The sequence below is a fragment of the Pleurodeles waltl genome, chromosome 11, assembly GCF_031143425.1.
Source record: "Pleurodeles waltl isolate 20211129_DDA chromosome 11, aPleWal1.hap1.20221129, whole genome shotgun sequence".
Taxonomy (NCBI): Eukaryota; Metazoa; Chordata; class Amphibia; order Caudata; family Salamandridae; genus Pleurodeles; species Pleurodeles waltl.
Window position 1 is genome coordinate 465,930,224 of NC_090450.1, and position 19,909 is coordinate 465,950,132.

Genomic DNA, 19,909 nt, shown 5'->3' on the forward strand with positions numbered 1-19,909 from the left:
GGAAGAGGTGGAGCATGATTGTCTTGAGGTAACAGAACTATGTACCAAGCCCCGACCTGACATACAAGATACGCAGTTAAAAGAAAATGACTGCATTATGTTTGTTGATGGATCCTGTTTGAGAGACTCAGTTGGAATGCTAAGAGCTGGTTATGCTGTATGTACAATTGCTGGTATCATTGAAGCTTTCTGGCTCGAGAGAGTGTATTCTGCACAAGTGGCAGAATTAATTGCCCTTACTAAGGCATGCCATGCAGCTGAAAATCTGAAAGTCACTATCTATGCAGACAGCCGATACGGATTCAGCATTGTACATGATTTTGGCCAATTGTGGTCACAGAAAGGTTTCATGACCTCTTCTGGTTCCCCAGTGAAAAATGGTGAACAGATTAAGGATTTGTTACATGCGATTCAGTTACCTCTTGAAATTGCCGTGGTGAAATGCAATGCTCATGTTAAGTCACAAGACTTTGGGGGTCATTACAACCCTGGCGGATGATGGAGAACCGGCGGTAAGACCGCCAACAGGCTGGCGGTCTTACCTTTGGGAATTATGACCATGGCGGGTACCGCCATGGTCATCCGCCGGTTCTCCGTTCCGCCCGCCGGGGAATCCATGGCGGTAAGCACTATCAGTTCCAGGGAATTCCTTCCCTGGCACTGATAGGGGTCTCACCCACACCCCACCCGGACTCCCTCCCCTACACCCCCCACAACCCCTGCCACCCCCCAAAGGTGGCAGGGCCCCCCTCCCCACCTCGACCCCCAACATAACATAACTCACACACACCCAACACGCATGCAGGCACCACCAACACACACACGCACACACCCCGACATACATGCCTACATCCACACACACAGTCAGACACGCACACCCACATTCAAACATACACGCACACATCCATACAGACATACCCACAGCCATACACGCACTCATTCCCATACACACAACACCCCCGCAAGCATACACGCACTCACACACCCCCTCTACATACACACACGCACACCCCCATGCACCCACACAACACACAACACCCCCCCACCCCCCTCCCCTAACGGACGATCGACTTACCTGGTCCGTCGATCCTCCGGGAGGGGACGGGAGCCATGGGGGCAGCTCTGCCGACACCACACCGCCAACAGAACACCGCTGCAGCGAATCACAGGATGTGATTCGCTGGGCGGTGTTCTGTTGGCGTGGCGGTGGATGTGGAGCAACCTTCACTTCCCCGCCGCCCGCAAGTATGGCTGCTGGCAGCTCTCTGTCGGAATAACGAAGGAGTGCAGCCAACAGTCACAATACGCCAAGCGGCAAACCGCCTGCACAGGCGGTCTTCCGCACGGCGGTCCCTCGGCGGTCTTGCAAAAAGACCGCTGAGGTCGTAATGACCCCCTTTGTGTCAATGGGAAACGGCTATGCAGATCAAGTCGCAAGGTTTTGCGCATTGAACTGTATATCGTTCAATGATCAGTGGGAGTTGTTACTGCAAACTGAAAATGAAACATGCTTGAACTTTGCATTATGGGTGGTTGATACACTAGATGAGCTAAAAACACTACAGGGTCGTGCTAGCAGAGAGGAGAAACGCTCCTGGTAGAGAATGCAATGTGTACAGAGAGCTGACGACTTATGGGTCTCAGAGGAGGGGAAACTGGTTTTACCCAACAGTCTTTTGTCACAATGTGCAAGGCTTTATCATGGACAGGCATATCTTGGGAGAGATGCAATGATCAGGTCATTCAAGATTGACTGGTTTAACCCGAAATTCAGGCAAGCCTCAGAGGTTACATGTCACAGGTGCATCATCTGTCCACAGATGAATGCCGGAAAGGGAACTGTGGTAAACTTGAGCCACATAGGGAGAGCTGGCCGACATTTTAGCAAGATGCAAATGGATTTCTTTGAGATGCCTGTTTGTGGAGGAATGAAGCACGTGTTGGTGATTATGTGTGTTTTCAGCCACTGGATTGAAGCTTACCCCACACATAGAAATGACAGTCTCACAGTTGCAAAGCTGCTGCTTAGAGAACTAATACCCAGGTTCGGTTTTTCGGTCTCTTTAGAATCAGATAGGAGCAGACACTTCGACAATGAGGTGATTAAGCTCTTGTGTGCTGCATTAGTCATTGAGCAGAAGCTGCATTGTAGCTACCGCCCTGAAGCATCAGGACTAGTAGAACAAATGAATGGTACCTTGAAGTCAAGAATGGCAAAGATGTGCGCAGTTCCCAATATGAAGTGGCCAGATGATTGCCCTTAGTGCTGATGTCGATGAGGAACACCCCTGATAAGAACGCAGGACTATCACCCCATGAGATCCTTATGGGTAGAGCTATGAGGCTGCCCGCAGTACCCGAAAATGCTCTTGTGAATATCACAGATGATATGGTGTTGGACTACTGCTAAGGTTTGGCTGATGTGGTTCGCTCTTTTTCCCACCAGGTGGAAACCAACACATTGCCACCGATTAGTGATCCAGGTCACACCCTGCAAACCGGTGACTGGGTGGTTGTCAAGAAGCACGTGAGAAAGTCATGTTTGGAGCCACGCTGGAAAGGGCCATATCAAGTAATACTGACAACATCCACTGCTGTGAAATGTGCAGGCGTTACAAACTGGATACATGCCAGTCACACAAACAAGGTAACATGTCCGACTGATGAGGAACTTGAAGTCTCCGACTCAGCAGTTCCAGAGAAGGAAGTCTCAGGTCCAGAGAATAGCCAAGGGGACACTGAGACTGCAGGAGAGCCCACTGAGAACAGCCTAGTCCCTCAACCAGTAAACGAGTTCGAAAGAGGTGACAGTGAGCCTATTTCAGTAGAGGCAGAAGGAGAACTAAATCAAGGAGAGGTTCTCCCAGAAGTAGACAGATACGGGTTAGAGCATGAACCTGTTACAGACCCAGAAAAAGAAGGGGAAATAGTAGAGAGAGGCCAAAGCACACCGGCATCCCCAGAACCGACTGCAGGTCCGTCAAGAGAAAACACCATAGCACAAGAGGAGGGTGCTGTTCAGCGTCCTGAAAGGCCAAGCAGGAAGAAGACGCATAAAGGTGATAACTGGCCAGAGAAACAGGCTGCGAAAGAAAAGGTCGTGCCAGATGAAACAATAACAGAAGAAAATGATACATCCCAGGTTGAGGATCTAAGTGAAGGAGTATTGCAAGGTGAACACAGGTTGAAAAGAAAAAGAACTGCAAATAGAAGGTACGCAGGTCCTGAATGGGCATATGCAACAACATCTGAATGGCAACAAGAATTTCTAGCGTTCTGTTTTGATCAAGAAGTACCAGGCCAATACCACAGTACCTGAAATCAATCAGAGAAAGAGACTGTGTTAAAACTGAGATTGAAAATTTAAATTAAAAGCTGAAAAGCTGAGAAAGAGACTTATAAACTCCCGGATGTGATACTGATAACCTGAATTGACTTTGAAACCCAATTATGACAAGCTGCTAATCTGACTGACAAAAGGATCCTGGAGTGAGTAAAACGCTGTAAATACACGCAGAGAGAAAGAGAGACTTTGCATCAAGAAAAAAAAGAGCTTTTATATTGTCCTCAAGTTGATTGTTTTCTTGGAGTTATTTTGCTATCTTATTCTTTACAGACCATGGCTTATAATAGAGGTAGTGGCAAAAAGGGTAAAGTGTGTGGTTGGTTAAGCTTTATATTAGGTATTGTGTGTGCAATAAAAATTGTAGGTGTGATTGTGGGAGTGCTGTGGTTGGATAAGAAAGCGACTAACAATGCTTCAAAACCTGAGACTACAACACTAACACCGTGGGAAAGGTTTGAGCAAGATGCAAAACACTTGCATGAGGGAACTAACTTAAAAGGGGAACTTTCCACTAACGTCTTCTATCGCTTGCTGAATGAGTATGTTGAAACTAGAGATGCGAAAAACTGTTATGTGTGCACAAAGATTCCTTCATCGGTACAAGAAGGGGACACTTACCATAGCCTTCCACTAACCTACGGGATAAGTTGTAGTTTGCTACTAACAAGATTCTATAATCAAGAGCATGTGCAATACTTCTATTCAAATTTGGATGTGGTGTTTTCTTTTGTGCCAGTGATTGAGTTTCTGAACAAATTAGCTAAGGAGCATAGTATAAAAATAGTTAGAGGTTTCTTTGAACCAACACTTACATTCGGGACAGCTTATGCACACCGCAACAATCTGACTTGCTTATTAACACCTGTAGAGAAAAGCTTCTTAGATCACACTGATGACAGACGCAAAGCTTTGAAAGAGCGACTAGAAAAGGGGCTAGAGAAACGCACATATGCAAATGATTATGCTTACACTGCAAAAAAAACACAAGGCAAAATTAGGGATAGATGCATTACATGTAGGAAGGCTTTGTATATATAGGCCGAAATCTGAACATGACACTTTATTTGTGGGAACGAGTGAATGCAGGCATGTGTTTTTGTTTCAGAGTAAATGGACATTCATGTTAAATGGACAGGATCCAGCGATCCCTGGGATCTATTATATCTGTGGACTTAATGCTTATTACCGTCTCCCTAAGGGATGGTATGGGACATGTTGTTTGGGGATAGTTTTCCCAAAGATTTACCAGATTGATGACTTAAAGCAAATACCTAAAATGTCTGAATTACAACATGCTACACAAAAACGAGAGACCGCGGCTGCTGTCGTTGGTGACGTATTTGGAGCCATAATTACTTCAGTAGGGGTTATTCTAAACTCCATAAAGATTCGAAAGTTGTCTACTATTGTGGATAACATGCTGACAAATTTTACAGGGGCTATACTCCTGATGGATACTGAACTTGCTGCGGAAAGAGCTATGACTCTTCAAAATCAGCTTGCTTTAGACATTCTTTTAGCAAAGAGCAGCGGAGTCTGCAAGATGCTCAACGAGCGTCATTGTTGCTCATATATACCAGATAATAGTAAAAAGATTAGAGGTATGCTTACTAACCTAACTAAAGCTAGTGCAGATTTGAAGGAATTGAAGGAAACTGGAGTGTGAGAGAAAGTGGGAAAAGGAATTGCCATAGTAGGCAGCTGGTTTAGCAACATTTGGAATGGGGTTCTTGCAAAAATATTAGGGGGTCTATTAATTGTTCTAACCTGTTTATTAGGTTTATGGGGAGCATGAAAAATTAATGACAAAATTAGAAGAAATTGGACAAAGAGAAATAAGAAGAATGAGGAAAGTGAAAGGGAGAAAATGTTTAACGAAATTTGGGAAAGTTCACACAAAGGACAAGATGTTGAAATGCGCATTATGCACAAGGTGAAAAATTAAAATGAAAGGTCGAAAAGGGAAAGGTTTGTGTGATGACGAACGTCATCAGAGGAGGGACTTAGAGAGCGTAGCTTATATAATCTATATTAAAAATGAATTGTTTATGAATTAATGTGTGATAATGCCGCATATAAACTGTAATAGTAAATTTTGCTCAAACGTGCACTTGAAATGTGACCACGGGGAGTGGCCACCAATGTATACGTAGACTAATAATGATAATTAAAATGTTTATAAAATGTTATATTGAATAAGTTCTATACTAATCATTAATCATTGTGTTATTGAATTTTTGCTGAAATCCTTATAGGCTTTAAGTTAGCATGAGCCGAAGCTTAGCTGCTTGGCTCTCATATTAAATGTACTTTTCCTATCTTGCAGTGTGCAGACTCGCAAAAGGACATGACCTCTTGTTTTCTTCAAATTAGAAGCTGAAATGTAACCATACTAGATCCATTCTCATGCATTCTTCATTGCCTGTAGGGTGATATTAAACAAAATGAAACAGTGTAGATTAATGTATTAATGTACAAGGTCATTCAAACCGGTGAAGACAATGGAGCTACTGACCAAAAGATGTGCAAAGAATTACAGAAAGATGAAATCATACCGGACGTGCCACCTCTGAAGACATCGAACAGGAGAACGAATGAGAGACTTGTAAAATAATATGGGGTGAAAGATTAATGACCTAATATATTTTCTGATAGGTTAAAGATAGTGGGGTATAAACACGGACCAATCAAATATTAGGGGGATGTACAACGAAAAAGGGATAAAAACCCATGACACGGGGAGCCATTTAGAATTAGGTAGGGAATGCTATTGATTTTATCCAGAAACTTTGTCACTCTGTTTGGTGACTTATTGGTTTGCTTAAAACCATCCTTGTCCTTAGATTTGCCCATTTTACACTTTACCTCCTTATGAGGGAGGTGCCCCTTTTGCCCTGGAGCTGAGTTCTGACTGATGGCGATTTGACTGATGTCCTGAAGACAAAGACTTAACCTGTGTGCTGACCTAAACTTTGGAGGGTAACTATGACAATGAATTTGTGGTTTGTCTGTTTGCTTTTCCTTTCTAGGTACCAACTGCTTACTTTTGACAGAGACCATAGTTAGATGTTTTCCAAATTGGTGTTCTAAATTGTTTTGCATGAAGCTCAACATGCCAATGCTAATTAGTGGTTAGGACAGATGTTCACTAAATTGACGCAAATAGACAAACGGCCAAATCTATTTTGTTGAACTGACGCGTTATTGACACTCTGCTAATTGATCTATGTTCACGCTGTGTTATGTTCTGATGTTTGTGATTCTCGCCTTAATGAAATCTTATCAAAGTTGCCATATCGTGACTATGCTATTATGTTTCTTGGTTTTGACATTAACGCATCTGCTTTTAGAATTGTAATCAATAAGGAATAAAACTTCATAAAAATTCTACTAAACTGGTGTGGTTATTCATGACTGCAAGGTCATGGTAGTGTCTTGAATTAATTGATGACTTTGACTAAAGTGAAATGTATTGTTATGATAAATGTTGATGACATTATTGATGTATTGATTGACATATTGATTAGCTGTCTTGTCCTTAGGTGTCTCTCAACTGGGTCAAAAGATTCATTGGCCTAAAACGAGTCCTGATGTGTAATAAATTATCATAAAGGGACGCGTTAACAGGGGTATAAGGTGTAACTTAATTGTACATTTAGAAATGAGTAAGTTTTAGGGGATCCAATATTTCCATATGTAATTTCTCTGTTAATTCCTCATTTTCAATGGGATTCTGGTTGAGGGTAGCAAAGCCCTACTCAAGCCCTCAATTCCTGTCAGGTTGAATTCAATAGCAAAGCAAACCCCAAATTAACCTGTGTTTTACTTTCTTGTAGTTTGCACAAAAGTAGTCAGGCTTACCTTAAAGACACTGTGTAAAGTATTAAAGCAGCATTTTAAACAGTAATAAAGTGAAAACACAAAATAAGTAAAATCCCACACCAATTAAAAAAAATAGAATAAAATCTAATAAATTATTTGAGATCAAAATGGAAACATTCATTCTAATCAGTAGAACTGCAGATATGCAGTTATAAAGATTTAAGTGAAAATAATGCATTTAAGTACAAAGTACCAACTGCAGTTATCTGGCCATGCCAGACTGGGACAAAGTCACATGTTCAGGCTGACCATGACGGAGCGAGGACCAAGATAGGCCAGCTGAACAAAGAACCTTAAATCCTGATTGTTGACTATTGCAAGATCCTGCATCGAAAATGTGTTGCATATCAATAGTTCTTAGGAGCTGAGGGGCTGCTTTGTGAAGTTCTGCATCGCTGTGAAGGGTGCCATTGACTAGGGCCTTGTGATATGAAGTTCTGTGCCAAGGACATGCCATCTAGGCCACAAGTGAGTCTTTGCTATGCAGTTTCCAGCCATACGTATGACATTAAAACCAAACAGTTTAATGACAAAAAGATGTAAATGTTCCATCACTAGGAATGTTTAACACTCAAATCTCTGGTAAATGAACAGACACACGGCATGAGATACCAGGATTTAAACCCTGTAACCTACTGAGTGACAGAGAAATAGCTGTACCAGTAGGCCAGAAGTGACTGTTTTTTTTTATTGTGTAAAATGTAACTATAACAATCTCTCTCTCTTCCATCCCATAATGGGATGGAAGAGAACGAGAGAGAGTGAGAGAGAGGACCGCAGGGTGTGCCTGAAGGCCCCCACAATCCTAGCCGGCTCCCTGCATGCTGCAGGAGCCGGCATCACTCCCACAAGCAAGGACGTGCTTAAAATGGAAGCTCCCTGCTCATGGGAACAATGTTTTCATCTGTTTCCCTGCATGCATATTTCTATTTTTTTATAATGTCTCTGTAACCTTTGTTTTTTTCTGTGAATTTGTTTTTTTAACGTAAAGTTGTTGCGTAAGCTCTCATTATTCTAATGAGACTACTGGATTTTGAGCAGCAAGATCGTCCACGGTGTGGGAGACTGAGTCTGACCCACAGTGGGTGATACCTGTCACTCCAAATCCGGGTTTTGCTCCTGACAACTAGCAGTACCTCGTCTCTCCCGAAAGGTAGAGATGATTGGGCAGCCGAGCGCATGACATATCATACTTCTCAGGGAAGTCGTGGTCACTCAGGTTGCATCCATTTCTCTCATTCGCAATTCAGTCTCATATATAAATGACAATGAAAGCAGTATGAGTTTTAAAGACTGGTTTAATAAAATGACTGTTTTTTAGATAGCAAAGCGTGAGCTGCAATAACCAGAACGACACAACATGACAATATTAAAATGGTGACGATGAGAGTGAAGCATAAGAATAACGCTATCATATTGCCGCTAGAATCGATGGACTATTTTCTATCTGAGTCATAATTTGAGCACAGCATGTTAAGCTCTAATTCTGCCTTTCAGGTTCCCCCGGAAGGACATCGACCCTCATACCTGAGCAAAGGCCTGTAGTCTGCGTTAGCATCTGCAGCGAAGCATTCAGCAGTTGGCATACAGTCGTGGTTCACTGGCTGGAATCTCCCTCTTAACGTGTGATGGGACTAGGAAGTGTTTTTATAATAACACAGCTAATGTTCTAAGAAAATGTCTCTACGTAAGGATGTGTATTTTCTATCGATCAATCAATCAATCATTAAATTTATAAAGCGCGCTATGTACCCGTTAGGGTTTCAAGGCGCTTGGGGGGGGGGGGTCGCTGCTATTGTTCAAAGAGCCATGTCTTGAGGAGTCTCCTGAAGGTGAGGATGTCCTGGGTCTGGCGTAGTGAGGTCAGGAGTGAGTTCCAGGTCTTGGCGGCGAGGTGGGAGAAGGATCTGCCGCCAGAGGTCTTTCGCTGGATTCGGGGGACGATGGTGAGGGCAAGGTTGGCAGAGCGTAGTTGGCGTGAGGGAACGTAGAAGTTGAGTCTGGTGTTCAGGTAGGTGGGTCCGGTGTCGTGTAGTGCCTTGTGTGCGTGGGTGAGGAGCTTAAAGGTGATCCTTTTGTCCACGGGGAGCCAGTGGAGGTCCTTCAGGTGGTGGGAGATGTGACATCGGCGGGGTATGTCGAGGATCAGGCGGGCGGATGCGTTCTGGATGCGTTGGAGTCGCTTGATGTCTTTTGTTGGGATGCCTGTGTAGAGTGCGTTGCCGTAGTCGAGTCTGCTACTGACGAGGGCCTGGGTCACCATCTTTCTGGTTCCTGTTAGAATCCACTTGAAGATCCTGCGGAGCATGCGGAGGGTGTTAAAACAGGAAGAGGAGACAGCGTTGACCTGTTTGGACATGGTGAGAGCAGAGTCGAGGATGAAGCCGAGGTTTCGTGCATGGCTGGCTGGGGTGGGTGGGGGGCCCAGGGCGGTGGGCCACCAAGAGTCGTTCCAGGCCGAGGGGGTGCGACCAAGGATGAGGACTTCCGTCTTGTCGGAGTTAAGTTTCAGGCGGCTGTTGCTCATCCATTCGGTGATGGATTTCAGTCCCTCGTGGAGGTTGGCTTTGGCGGTGAGAGGATCTTTGGTCAGGGAGAGGATGAGCTGGGTGTCGTCGGCGTAGGAGAGGATGCTGAGGTTGTGCTGGCGGGCCAGTTGTACGAGGGGGCCATGTAGACGTTGAACAGCGTTGGGCTTAGTGAGGAGCCTTGGGGGACGCCGCAGATGAGGTTGGTGGCTTCGGAGCGGAAGGGTGAGAGTCGGACTCTCTGGGTTCTGCCGGAGAGAAAAGAGGAGATCCAGTTGAGGGCTTTGTCTTGGATACCGGCTTCGTGGAGGCGATTTAGTAGGGTGCGGTGGCAGACCGTGTCGAAAGCAGCAGAGAGGTCTAGGAGGATGAGGGCTGAGGTTTCGCCGTTGTCCATTTGTTGTCTGATGTCATCTGTGGCGGCGAGGAGTGCAGTCTCTGTGCTGTGGTTGCGTCTGAAACCGGATTGGTAAGGGTCTAGGATGGAGTTGTCTTCGAGGTATTGGGAGAGCTGTGCGTTGACGATCTTCTCGATGACTTTCGCTGGGAAAGGGAGGAGGGAGATCGGTCGGAAGTTTTTGAGGTCTTTGAGGTCAGCCTTAGGTTTCTTGAGGAGGGGTTGGATTTCTGCGTGCTTCCAGCTGTCCGGGAAGGTAGCGGTGTTGAAGGAAAGGTTGATGATCTTGCGGAGTTTGGGGGCGATGGTGACGTCGGCTTTGTTGAAAACGTGATGTGGGCAGGGGTCAGAGGGAGATCCTGAGTGGATGGAGTTCATGTTCTTTAGGGTTACGGCATCGTCTACTTGGGTCCAGGTGGTGATGCGGTCGGCGTGGGAGGAGTTGTTGGGGGTGGGGTCTGGCAGAGGTGTGGTGGTGAAGCTGTCGTGGATGGCTGCGATTTTCTGGTAGAAGAAGGTGGAGAGGTCGTCGCAGAGTTTCTGGGATGGAGGGACGTCGTTGGCGTTGGGGTTGGAGAGTTCCTTAACGATGCAGAAGAGTTCCTTGCAGTCGTGAGCGTTGTTGTTAAGGCGTTCTGTGAAGTGGGAGCGTTTGGCGAGTCGGATCAGTTGGTGGTGTTCGCGGTTGGCTTCCTTGAGGGTAGCAAGGTTGTCGGGTGTGCGCTCGAGGATCCATTTCTTCTTGAGTTTCTGGCAGGTGCGTTTGGAGGTGGTCAGTTCATCTGTGAACCAGGCTGTTTTTTTCTTTTCTTGGTTGACGGTGGGTCTCTTGAGTGGTGCTAGGATGTTGGCGCAGTTGAGGATCCATTGTTGGAGGTTGATAGCGGCGGAGTCTGGGTCGGTGGGGTCGGGTGGTGGGTTTTTGGCGAGGGTGCTGGCTAGTTGATCTTCGGTGACTTTTCCCCAGCGGCGGTGAGGCGGTAGAGGGGTGCGGTGGTGTTCGGTGTTTTTCTTGAACGTGAAGTGGACGCAGTGGTGGTCGGTCCAGTGGAGTTCGGAGGTGTGGCTGAATGAGATGTGGTTGCTTGCAGTGAAGAGTGGGTCAAGGGTGTGGCCGGCGATGTGGGTGGGTGTGTTGACCAGTTGACGGAGTCCGAGGTTGGAGAGGTTGGTGGTCAGTGATGCGGTGTTGGCGTCATTGTTGTTCTCCAGGTGGAAGTTAAGGTCTCCCAGGAGGATGTAGTCTGAAGAGGCGAGGGCGTGGGTGCTTGCGAGGTCGGAGATGGTGTCGCTGAAGGGGGCTCTTGGTCCTGGAGGACGGTATATGAGGGTTCCTCTGAGGGTAGTGTTGGGGTCCGTGTGAATCTGGAAGGGGAGGTATTCGGCTGACTTGAGGGTGTCGTCCGTGTGGGTGTGGATCTTGAGGGTAGATTTGTGGGCGATGGCTATTCCTCCGCCAATTCTGTTGGTGCGATCTCTTCTGGTGATCTTGTAGCCGTCAGGGATGGCGATGGCGATGTCTGGGGCCGAGGAGTCGTTCCACCAGGTTTCGGTTAGGAAGGCTACGTCTGGGGCGGCGGTGTCGAGCAGGTCCCAGAGCTCAATGGCGTGCTTTCGTGCGGAGCGTGTGTTGAGGAGGATGCAGTGCAGGTGGTTTGTGTTGGTTGTTGCTGGCTTCGTTGTTCTGTTGCAGGTGAAGTTGCAGGTGCGGCAGGAAAAAGGTCCTTTAGTGTGCTTCGGGGTGGCCTGGAAGCATTCTGTGGAGGAGCCAGGGTTGAGGGCGAGGAGTTCGCTGGCCGAGTAGCGAAGGCTGGGGGCGCGGGGGGCGTGCGGACCGGGGGGGTGGCGCTGGGCGCGGTCCAGGCGCGGACAGGCGCAGACGGGCTTGCCTCTGGCGCGCCTCCGGCACGCCCGCTGCGCGCATCCGCTGCATGGACGCGCAGCGCCAGCAATTAAGAAGGAAGGAGGGAGGGGGTAGGGGGGAGGGAGGAGCAACTGGGAGGCGGGAGGCGGGAGGTGGGAGGGAGCGGCGAATGGGGGCGCGAGGGGGGTGGGGCCGCAGGGAGGCAGCGGCAAGGGGAGATCGGCAAGGGGGAGCGCCCAAGGGGCAAAAACCAGGGAAAAAAGCAAGGCACAAAACAGTAAAAACAGGCACAAAATACAATTATGGCACAAGTTACAATCGGGGTACAGCAATCAGAAGGGCACAATGGGGGCAGAAGCACAAGGAGGCAAGGCGCTTGAAAAAAATTGAAATGCACTTACAGGACGGCGAAAAGCGGCACAATCAGAAGGGGCACAACGGGGGCAGAAGCGCAAGGAGGCAAGGCGCTGAAAATTTGAAAAACACTTACAGGACGGCGAAAAGCGGCACACGGGTCAAGTGAAGCTTACTAGAGCCCACTAGACACCAGGGATGAGGCGCAGGAGGATGCCTGCGGGTGGAGGAGGGCCTCGAACACGCTAGCAGCAGCGTGGGCGGGGGTCAGGGGCAGGAGACAGCAGGTTGGTGCTGCGGACATGGGGGGCGAGCTCCAGACCTAAGGCAGGTCAGAGGTCGCTCACTCGCGACGCGCAGCGCCAGCCATTAAGAAGGGAGGGGGGAGGGAGGAGCAGCTGGGAGGCGGGAGGGAACGGCGAATGGGGGCGCGAGGGGGCGGGCCACAGGGAGGCAGCGGCAAGGGGAGATCGGCAAGGGGGAGCGCCCAAGGGGCGAAAACCAGGGAAAAAGGCAAGGCACAAAACATTAAAAACAGGCACAAAATACAATTATGGCACAAGTTACAATCGGGGTACAGCAATCAGAAGGGCACAACGGGGGCAGAAGCGCAAGGAGGCAAGGCGCTTGAAAAAAATAGAAATGCACTTACAGGACGGCGAAAAGCGGCACAATCAGAAGGGGCACAACAAGGGCAGAAGCGCAAGGAGGCAAGGCGCTGAAAATTTGAAAAACACTTACAGGACGGCGAAAAGCGGCACAAGGGTCAAGTGAAGCTTACTAGAGCCCACTAGACACCAGGGATGAGGCGCAGGAGGATGCCTGCGGGTGGAGGAGGGCCTCGAACACGCTAGCAGCAGCGTGGGCGGGGGTCAGGGGCAGGAGACAGCAGGTTGGTGCTGCGGACGTGGGGGGCGAGCTCTAGACCTAAGGCAGGTCAGAGGTCGCTCACTCACGACGCGCAGCGCCAGCCATTAAAAAGGGAGGGGGGAGGGAGGAGCAGCTGGGAGGCGGGAGGCGGGAGGGAGCGGCGAATGGGGGCACGAGGGGGGCGGGCCGCAGGGAGGCAGCGGCAAGGGGAGATCGGCAAGTGGGAGCGCCCAAGGGGCGAAAACCAGGGAAAAAAGCAAGACACAAAACAGTAAAAACAGGCACAAAATACAATTATGGCACAAGTTACAATCGGGGTACAGCAATCAGAGGGGCACAACGGGGGCAGAAGCGCAAGGAGGCAAGGCGCTTGAAAAAAATAGAAATGCATTTACAGGACGGCGAAAAGCGGCACAATCAGAAGGGGCACAACGGGGGCAGAAGCGCAAGGAGGCAAGGCGCTGAAAATTTTAAAAACACTTACAGGACGGCGAAAAGCGGCACACGGGTCAAGTGAAGCTTACTAGAGCCCACTAGACACCAGGGATGAGGCGCAGGAGGATGCCTGCGGGTGGAGGAGGGCCTCGAACACGCTAGCAGCAGCGTGGGCGGGGGTCAGGGGCAGGAGACAGCAGGTTGGTGCTGGGGACGTGGGGGGCGAGCTCTAGACCTAAGGCAGGTCAGAGGTCGCTCACTCGCGACGCGCAGCTCCAGCCATTAAGAAGGGAGGGGGGAGGGAGGAGCAGCTGGGAGGCGGGAGGGAACGGCGAATGGTGGCGCGAGGGGGCGGGGCCGCAGGGAGGCAGCGGCAAGGGGAGATCAGCAAGGGGGAGCGCCCAAGGGGCGAAAACCAGGGAAAAAAGCAAGACACAAAACAGTAAAAACAGGCACAAAATACAATTATGGCACAAGTTACAATCGGGGTACAGCAATCAGAGGGGCACAGCGGGGGCAGAAGCGCAAGGAGGCAAGGCGCTTGAAAAAAATAGAAATGCACTTACAGGACGGCGAAAAGCGGCACAATCAGAAGGGGCACAACGGGGGCAGAAGCGCAAGGAGACAAGGCGCTGAAAATTTGAAAAACACTTACAGGACGGCGAAAAGCGGCACACGGGTCAAGTGAAGCTTACTAGAGCCCACTAGACACCAGGGATGAGGCGCAGGAGGATGCCTGCGGGTGGAGGAGGGCCTCGAACACGCTAGCAGCAGCGTGGGCGGGGGTCAGGGGCAGGAGACAGCAGGTTGGTGCTGCGGACGTGGGGGGCGAGCTCTAGACCTAAGGCAGGTCAGAGGTTGGAGACTAAACTTCTACCACGTTCACCGGCAATGTAGCCTTGACTGAAGCACAAAGTGATCAAGAATATCTTGTTTGGGAACACAGTGCTGGGCAAAGCAAAACAGTTAGATAGAAAAAATCTAAACAAGACCGTAAAACTGGTTATTGTAAAAATAACAATGCAAAACCGAATAAAATATATCTAGGTCAAAGTGCACAGTGGCCTAGTGTATTAAACTAACGTGCATGGAGCTATAGCTAAAATGGCTACACAACAAAGTAATTTTAGCCATTATACGCTAATTCAACCACGGCAGCGGACAGCCTTCGGCCAACTCCCTATAACCACTCAACCCTGTACCATACAAGGCCTTTGGTGGGCAGGCTCTGTGGCCAACCCACTGCATGACTCTCTGAGAGGGTCTGTGACTGGATACATGAGTGGCTGAGTGGGTCTGAGAGTGGGTGCGTGAGTCACTGAGTGGGTCTGTGAGTGGGTGTGTGAGTGGGTCTGTGAGTGGGTTCGTGGTGTCTGAGTGGGTCTGTGAGTGAGTGCATGAGTCACTGAGTGAGTCTGTTAAAGGGTGTGTGAGTGTCTGTGTGGGTCTGTGACCATGTAAGTGAGAGTCTGAGTGGGTCTGTGAGTGGGTGCAGAAGTGTCTGAGTGGGCCCATGAGTGGGTGCCTGAGTCACTGAGTGTGTGTCTGAGTGGGTCTGTGAATGTGGGCATGAGTCACTGAGTGGGTCTGCGAGTGGGTGCATGAGTGTCTGTGTGGGTCTGTGAGTGGGTGTGTGACTCCAGGAGTGCATGCATTACTCTGTAAGGGAGTGTTTGAATGTATTTTTTTTTTTTAATTATGGGGTTCATAACTCCACTGCAATGTTACACGGGGGATCGCACTGAACATTGTGACTGGTCTGCGACTCCAACAATGTGGAAAATAAAACATTTTGGGACATTTTGAAACTCATAAGGGGTCCCTTAGATACCCTTATAGTGCACTCATGGGGAAAGGGTACTCCTTTCCTGAACTCTTCTATATTTTCTGACCCTTATTTTTGTCCCCCGGGACCGTGTCCAGCTTCATAAAATGGTGACCACAACTTTCTAGACAGGTTGCGACCACTCAATCACAGCACTGTTCCTGGTGGGTGGAGCCGTGACGTTCCACGCAGGAGTCATGAAGGAGCCACGTCACTATAAAGACAAATTTATTTTTAATTTACTAACTAAAAAACTACGGAACAGATTTACAGCAAATCACAAAAAGGATGCTTTCTGGACAAAGAGCTAGCTTTTTGCCAAATTTGGTGTAAATCCGTCAAGCGATTCTGGCTCAAGTTCTGGCTCCCCTATGGAAATTAACATAACTGCTTTTATACAGCCCTCACTTGATGGATCACCCCAAAACTTTCCAGACAGAAGCTGAAGTGAAAGTTGAATTTTTGTGGAAGGGTTTGTGCAGATGCATCCACTGGTGTCAAAAAAAGCTTTTCACTGGACACTAGGCCTTAATTATGACTACCTAATGGCCACTAGGTACTGCACACACATACACATATATATGTATGTATATATTTGTTTATACATTTATATATATGTGATGTCTGTGTGTGTATGTGTGTGCATAGTGTAAATGAGTACATTTTAAATATGTTAATACATACCATTGAAATAATAAATCTCAATAATGTTTAATACTATTTAAAATATACTTATATAAACATACATATATGTTGGTTTATGTTTATATATACACATATATATATTTTAGCACAATTATTGAAATTATATAGATTACATTATATTTCTTATTTATTCAAATTTAGAACTATAAAAAGCATATATATATATATATATATATATATTTATATGTGTGTGTATATATATTTATATGTATTTACATAAAAAATCAAAGGTTACAGGGACGTTACAGTTAGGCTCACATTAAACGTACATAAACTTAGAAATAAATCTGCTACAGTTACAGTTATCTCAAGTAACGATAACTCGTGCCCTAAGGTAACTATAACTTGTGCCACTGCCAGGGTCTGAGGGTCATGAGGGCCTGAGAGGGCCTGTGAATGGGGGTGTGAGTGTCAGAGTGGGTCTGTGACTGGGTGAGTGAGCATCTGAGTGGGTCTGTGAGTGGGTGCGTCAGTGTCTGAGTGGGTCAGTGAGTGGGTGTGTCAATGTCTGAGTGCGTCTGTGAAGGGGTGCATGAGGGTCTGAGTGGGCTTGTGAGTGGATGTGTCAGTCTCTGAGTTGGTTTGTGAGTGGTTGCGTCAGTGTCTGAGTGGGTCTGTGAGCGGGTGCATGAGGGTCTGAGTGGGTTTGAGAGTGGATGCACAAGTGTCTAAGTGGGTGTGTGAGGGCCTGAGTGGGTCTGTGAGTGGGTGCGTGGACATCTGAGTGGGTCTGTGAGTGAGAGCATGAGGGTCTCAGTGGGCTTATGAGTGAGTGCATGAGTGCCTGAGTGGGTCTGAAAGTGGGAGCCTGTGAGTGGATCTGAGTGGGTGCATGAGTGTCTGAGTGGGTCAGTGGATGCATGAGCCTATGAGTGCATGAGTGAGTTAATGAATTAGTGTATGAATGAGTCTGAGCATTTTTTTGCTTATTCATGATTAATCTAATTTAATCTTGATTATTCACGAATATCTTGCAGAGTGAAGAAAAATCTTCGCAAACCTATATTTTGACCCTCAAAACCCCTATATCACACTCCTAGGATCAAGGTACCTCCAACCTGACCCGCTACTTTCTCTTCGGGTGACAGCGCTTCTATTCACATGCGCATTCGCAAAAAAAAACATGAATATATGTGAATTATTCGCAACCTCAGATTGACTAATTTGGATTTTCTTTCATTTCTCATAAACTACTGACGGGATTTACACCACATATGCAATAGTATCAACTGCATACTGAAACTTACCTTTCTGCCAAATTTTGTGTCACTCCGCCCAGCGGTTCGGGCTGCAGTTATGTCTAAGTTCCTATGCGAATTAACATAGGAAACACAACCTTTTTGACCGTCCCCTTTTTCTCAGCCCCGAAACTGTCCATGAGCAACAAGAATCTCAGGCACACTTTCTTTGGAAAAATTTGTGAGGATTTGTCAAACGGTGCCAAAGATATAGGCAAGTCAAAAACAATTTTTCTATGGAAACATGGCCCTAACTATAACTACCTACTGGCCACTGCCAATAGGTAATTAATATATATATTTATATTACTTACTGGTGGTAGCCAGTAGCTAGTTATAGTTAGGTCCTAATTTCCATAGGAAAAGTGTTTTTTGTTTTCCTATAACTTTGGCACAGCTTGTCGAATCTTCACACAATTTTCAAAACTAGTACAACACTTGTTTCAGCTGCTGACTTGAAAGTTCAGGGTGATCCATCAAGTGGGGGCGAGAAATTTAATAAATGAATTCTGGGGGCCTGCGCGGCCCGCGGCAGCCCCGGGGGCCACCACCTCCCCAGGACACCTAATATACGTATGTGGTGAGGCCCGCTGGGCCAGCAAGTGCCCTGAGGACCACCTCACTCCAGGGCAAATCTCAATAAATAAATGTGGGGGGTCCTCACATTCCCCTGCAGCCCCCGGGACTGCCTCCTCCCTGGGGCACTTAGGGCCTGATTTAAGAAAAGTGACGCTGCACCTTCCTAACACCATAATGTGAGCACCATATCTAAGATACGGCGCACCAAGGAGGTAGTTAGGGAACTAGCCTCAGAATTTTTGACACTAGTTCAGAGCGTTGCAGAATTAGCGTAAAAAATGTTGACGCTAATCCTGCATAGTCCATTGAGACCCATTGTAAAGAGTGGTGTGCTTCCTTTTAATGCCTGCTCTGAGCAGGTGTCAGAAGTGTCAAAATGGGGAACGCCCTCTTTGCATACATCATGCCTGGTGCAAGCATAATGTAGAGCAAAGGGTCACAAAGTGGTGTTATGCATGCATTGCACCACTTAGTAAATTTGGCGCGGCAATTTTGGCATCGTCGGGCCACATAAGCCTAAAAAAATGATGCTAATGTGGCACAAGGAGGCATTAGGGGCTCTTAAACCTGCCCCTTAATATACATATGCAGGCAAGCCCTTAGGACAACCACATTCACAGGACAAATTATAGTAAATTGATGCAGGTAGCCCGCATGCCCCCAACACCCCCACAGCCCCAGCAATTGCCACCTCCCCGGGGAAGGAATCAAATAAGATAGAGGGTCCATCACAGCCCTGCAGCACGGGGGACCACCACCTTCCAGGGGCTAAAGAGAAATGATGGATCGGGCTACGCAGCCCCCTTTGTGGAGTCATACATGGCCCTGGGGACCGCCACTCCCCAGAGTCAGCTCCTGCTGTGTCCTGGGTTGCCCAGCCCCAGGACATAGCTGTTTTCTCCGACTTGGCAGCAGCATTGACAGCTCTTGCCAAGTCAGATCAAACACTCTTGTTCCAGTGGGTGAGAGCTGCCAAAGTTCTCTTGCCTGCAGGAAGTTGAGGTTTCATCTCTTTCCCTGCCCGCAGAGATACAGGCAGGAAAAGTTATGAAATGATTGGTCTTGCACACAGGGAGCTCCATGTTTAGCAGCTCCCTGTGTGCAGTAGCAATGCTGGCTTCTACAGGAGACAGGGAGCAGGATGAGACTACAGAGGTCTTGAGGCTCCTCCTGTCGTCCCATTGCACACTGGGTGCCCTGGGGGGCAACAAGGAGACATGGCTGAGCCCCGGGAGATGGGGTCCCTGGGGCTGAAATCTGCCCGAGAAAGGGGTCCACATGGCCCTTCTCCCTTAATTAATGTGATGTTTAGCTCTAGTAACTATAACTTGTGCCCTTAGGTAATTATAACTTGTGCCTTTGCCATGCACTGCTAATTACCCCACATATTACATCACTCATGATATCTTTGATAACCTCATTGATAATAACAATGTAACATTTGCAGAAAAACTTATTGAGAAAAAAACCTGTGCATGGCGAGGGCATGAGCTATAATTAACTTAGGGCATGAGTTATAGTTACTTGAGCTAACCATAACTGTAACTAGTGAATTGCTTTGTTTTGTGTGAGAAAATTATAACGTCCTTGTATCCTTTGGTTTTTTAAGTGAACGTGTGAATATATATAACAAAAGGCATAACAAATATTTGCAGTTAAATTCCAAGACACATTACATAAATTACCAAACATTAAAATAAAAAAATTAAAAGAATTATAAAAATGTATTTTGAAACAGAAATATAAATTGATACTATCGAATTAAAATTACAATTAGATATTAATAAATATATTTAAACAATATTAGGAAATGTATTTCAATCTGGGAAGAACACATACACTATTTGCACTGCAGTTTAAACAACAGTCACAAAAGCGTTGGATTT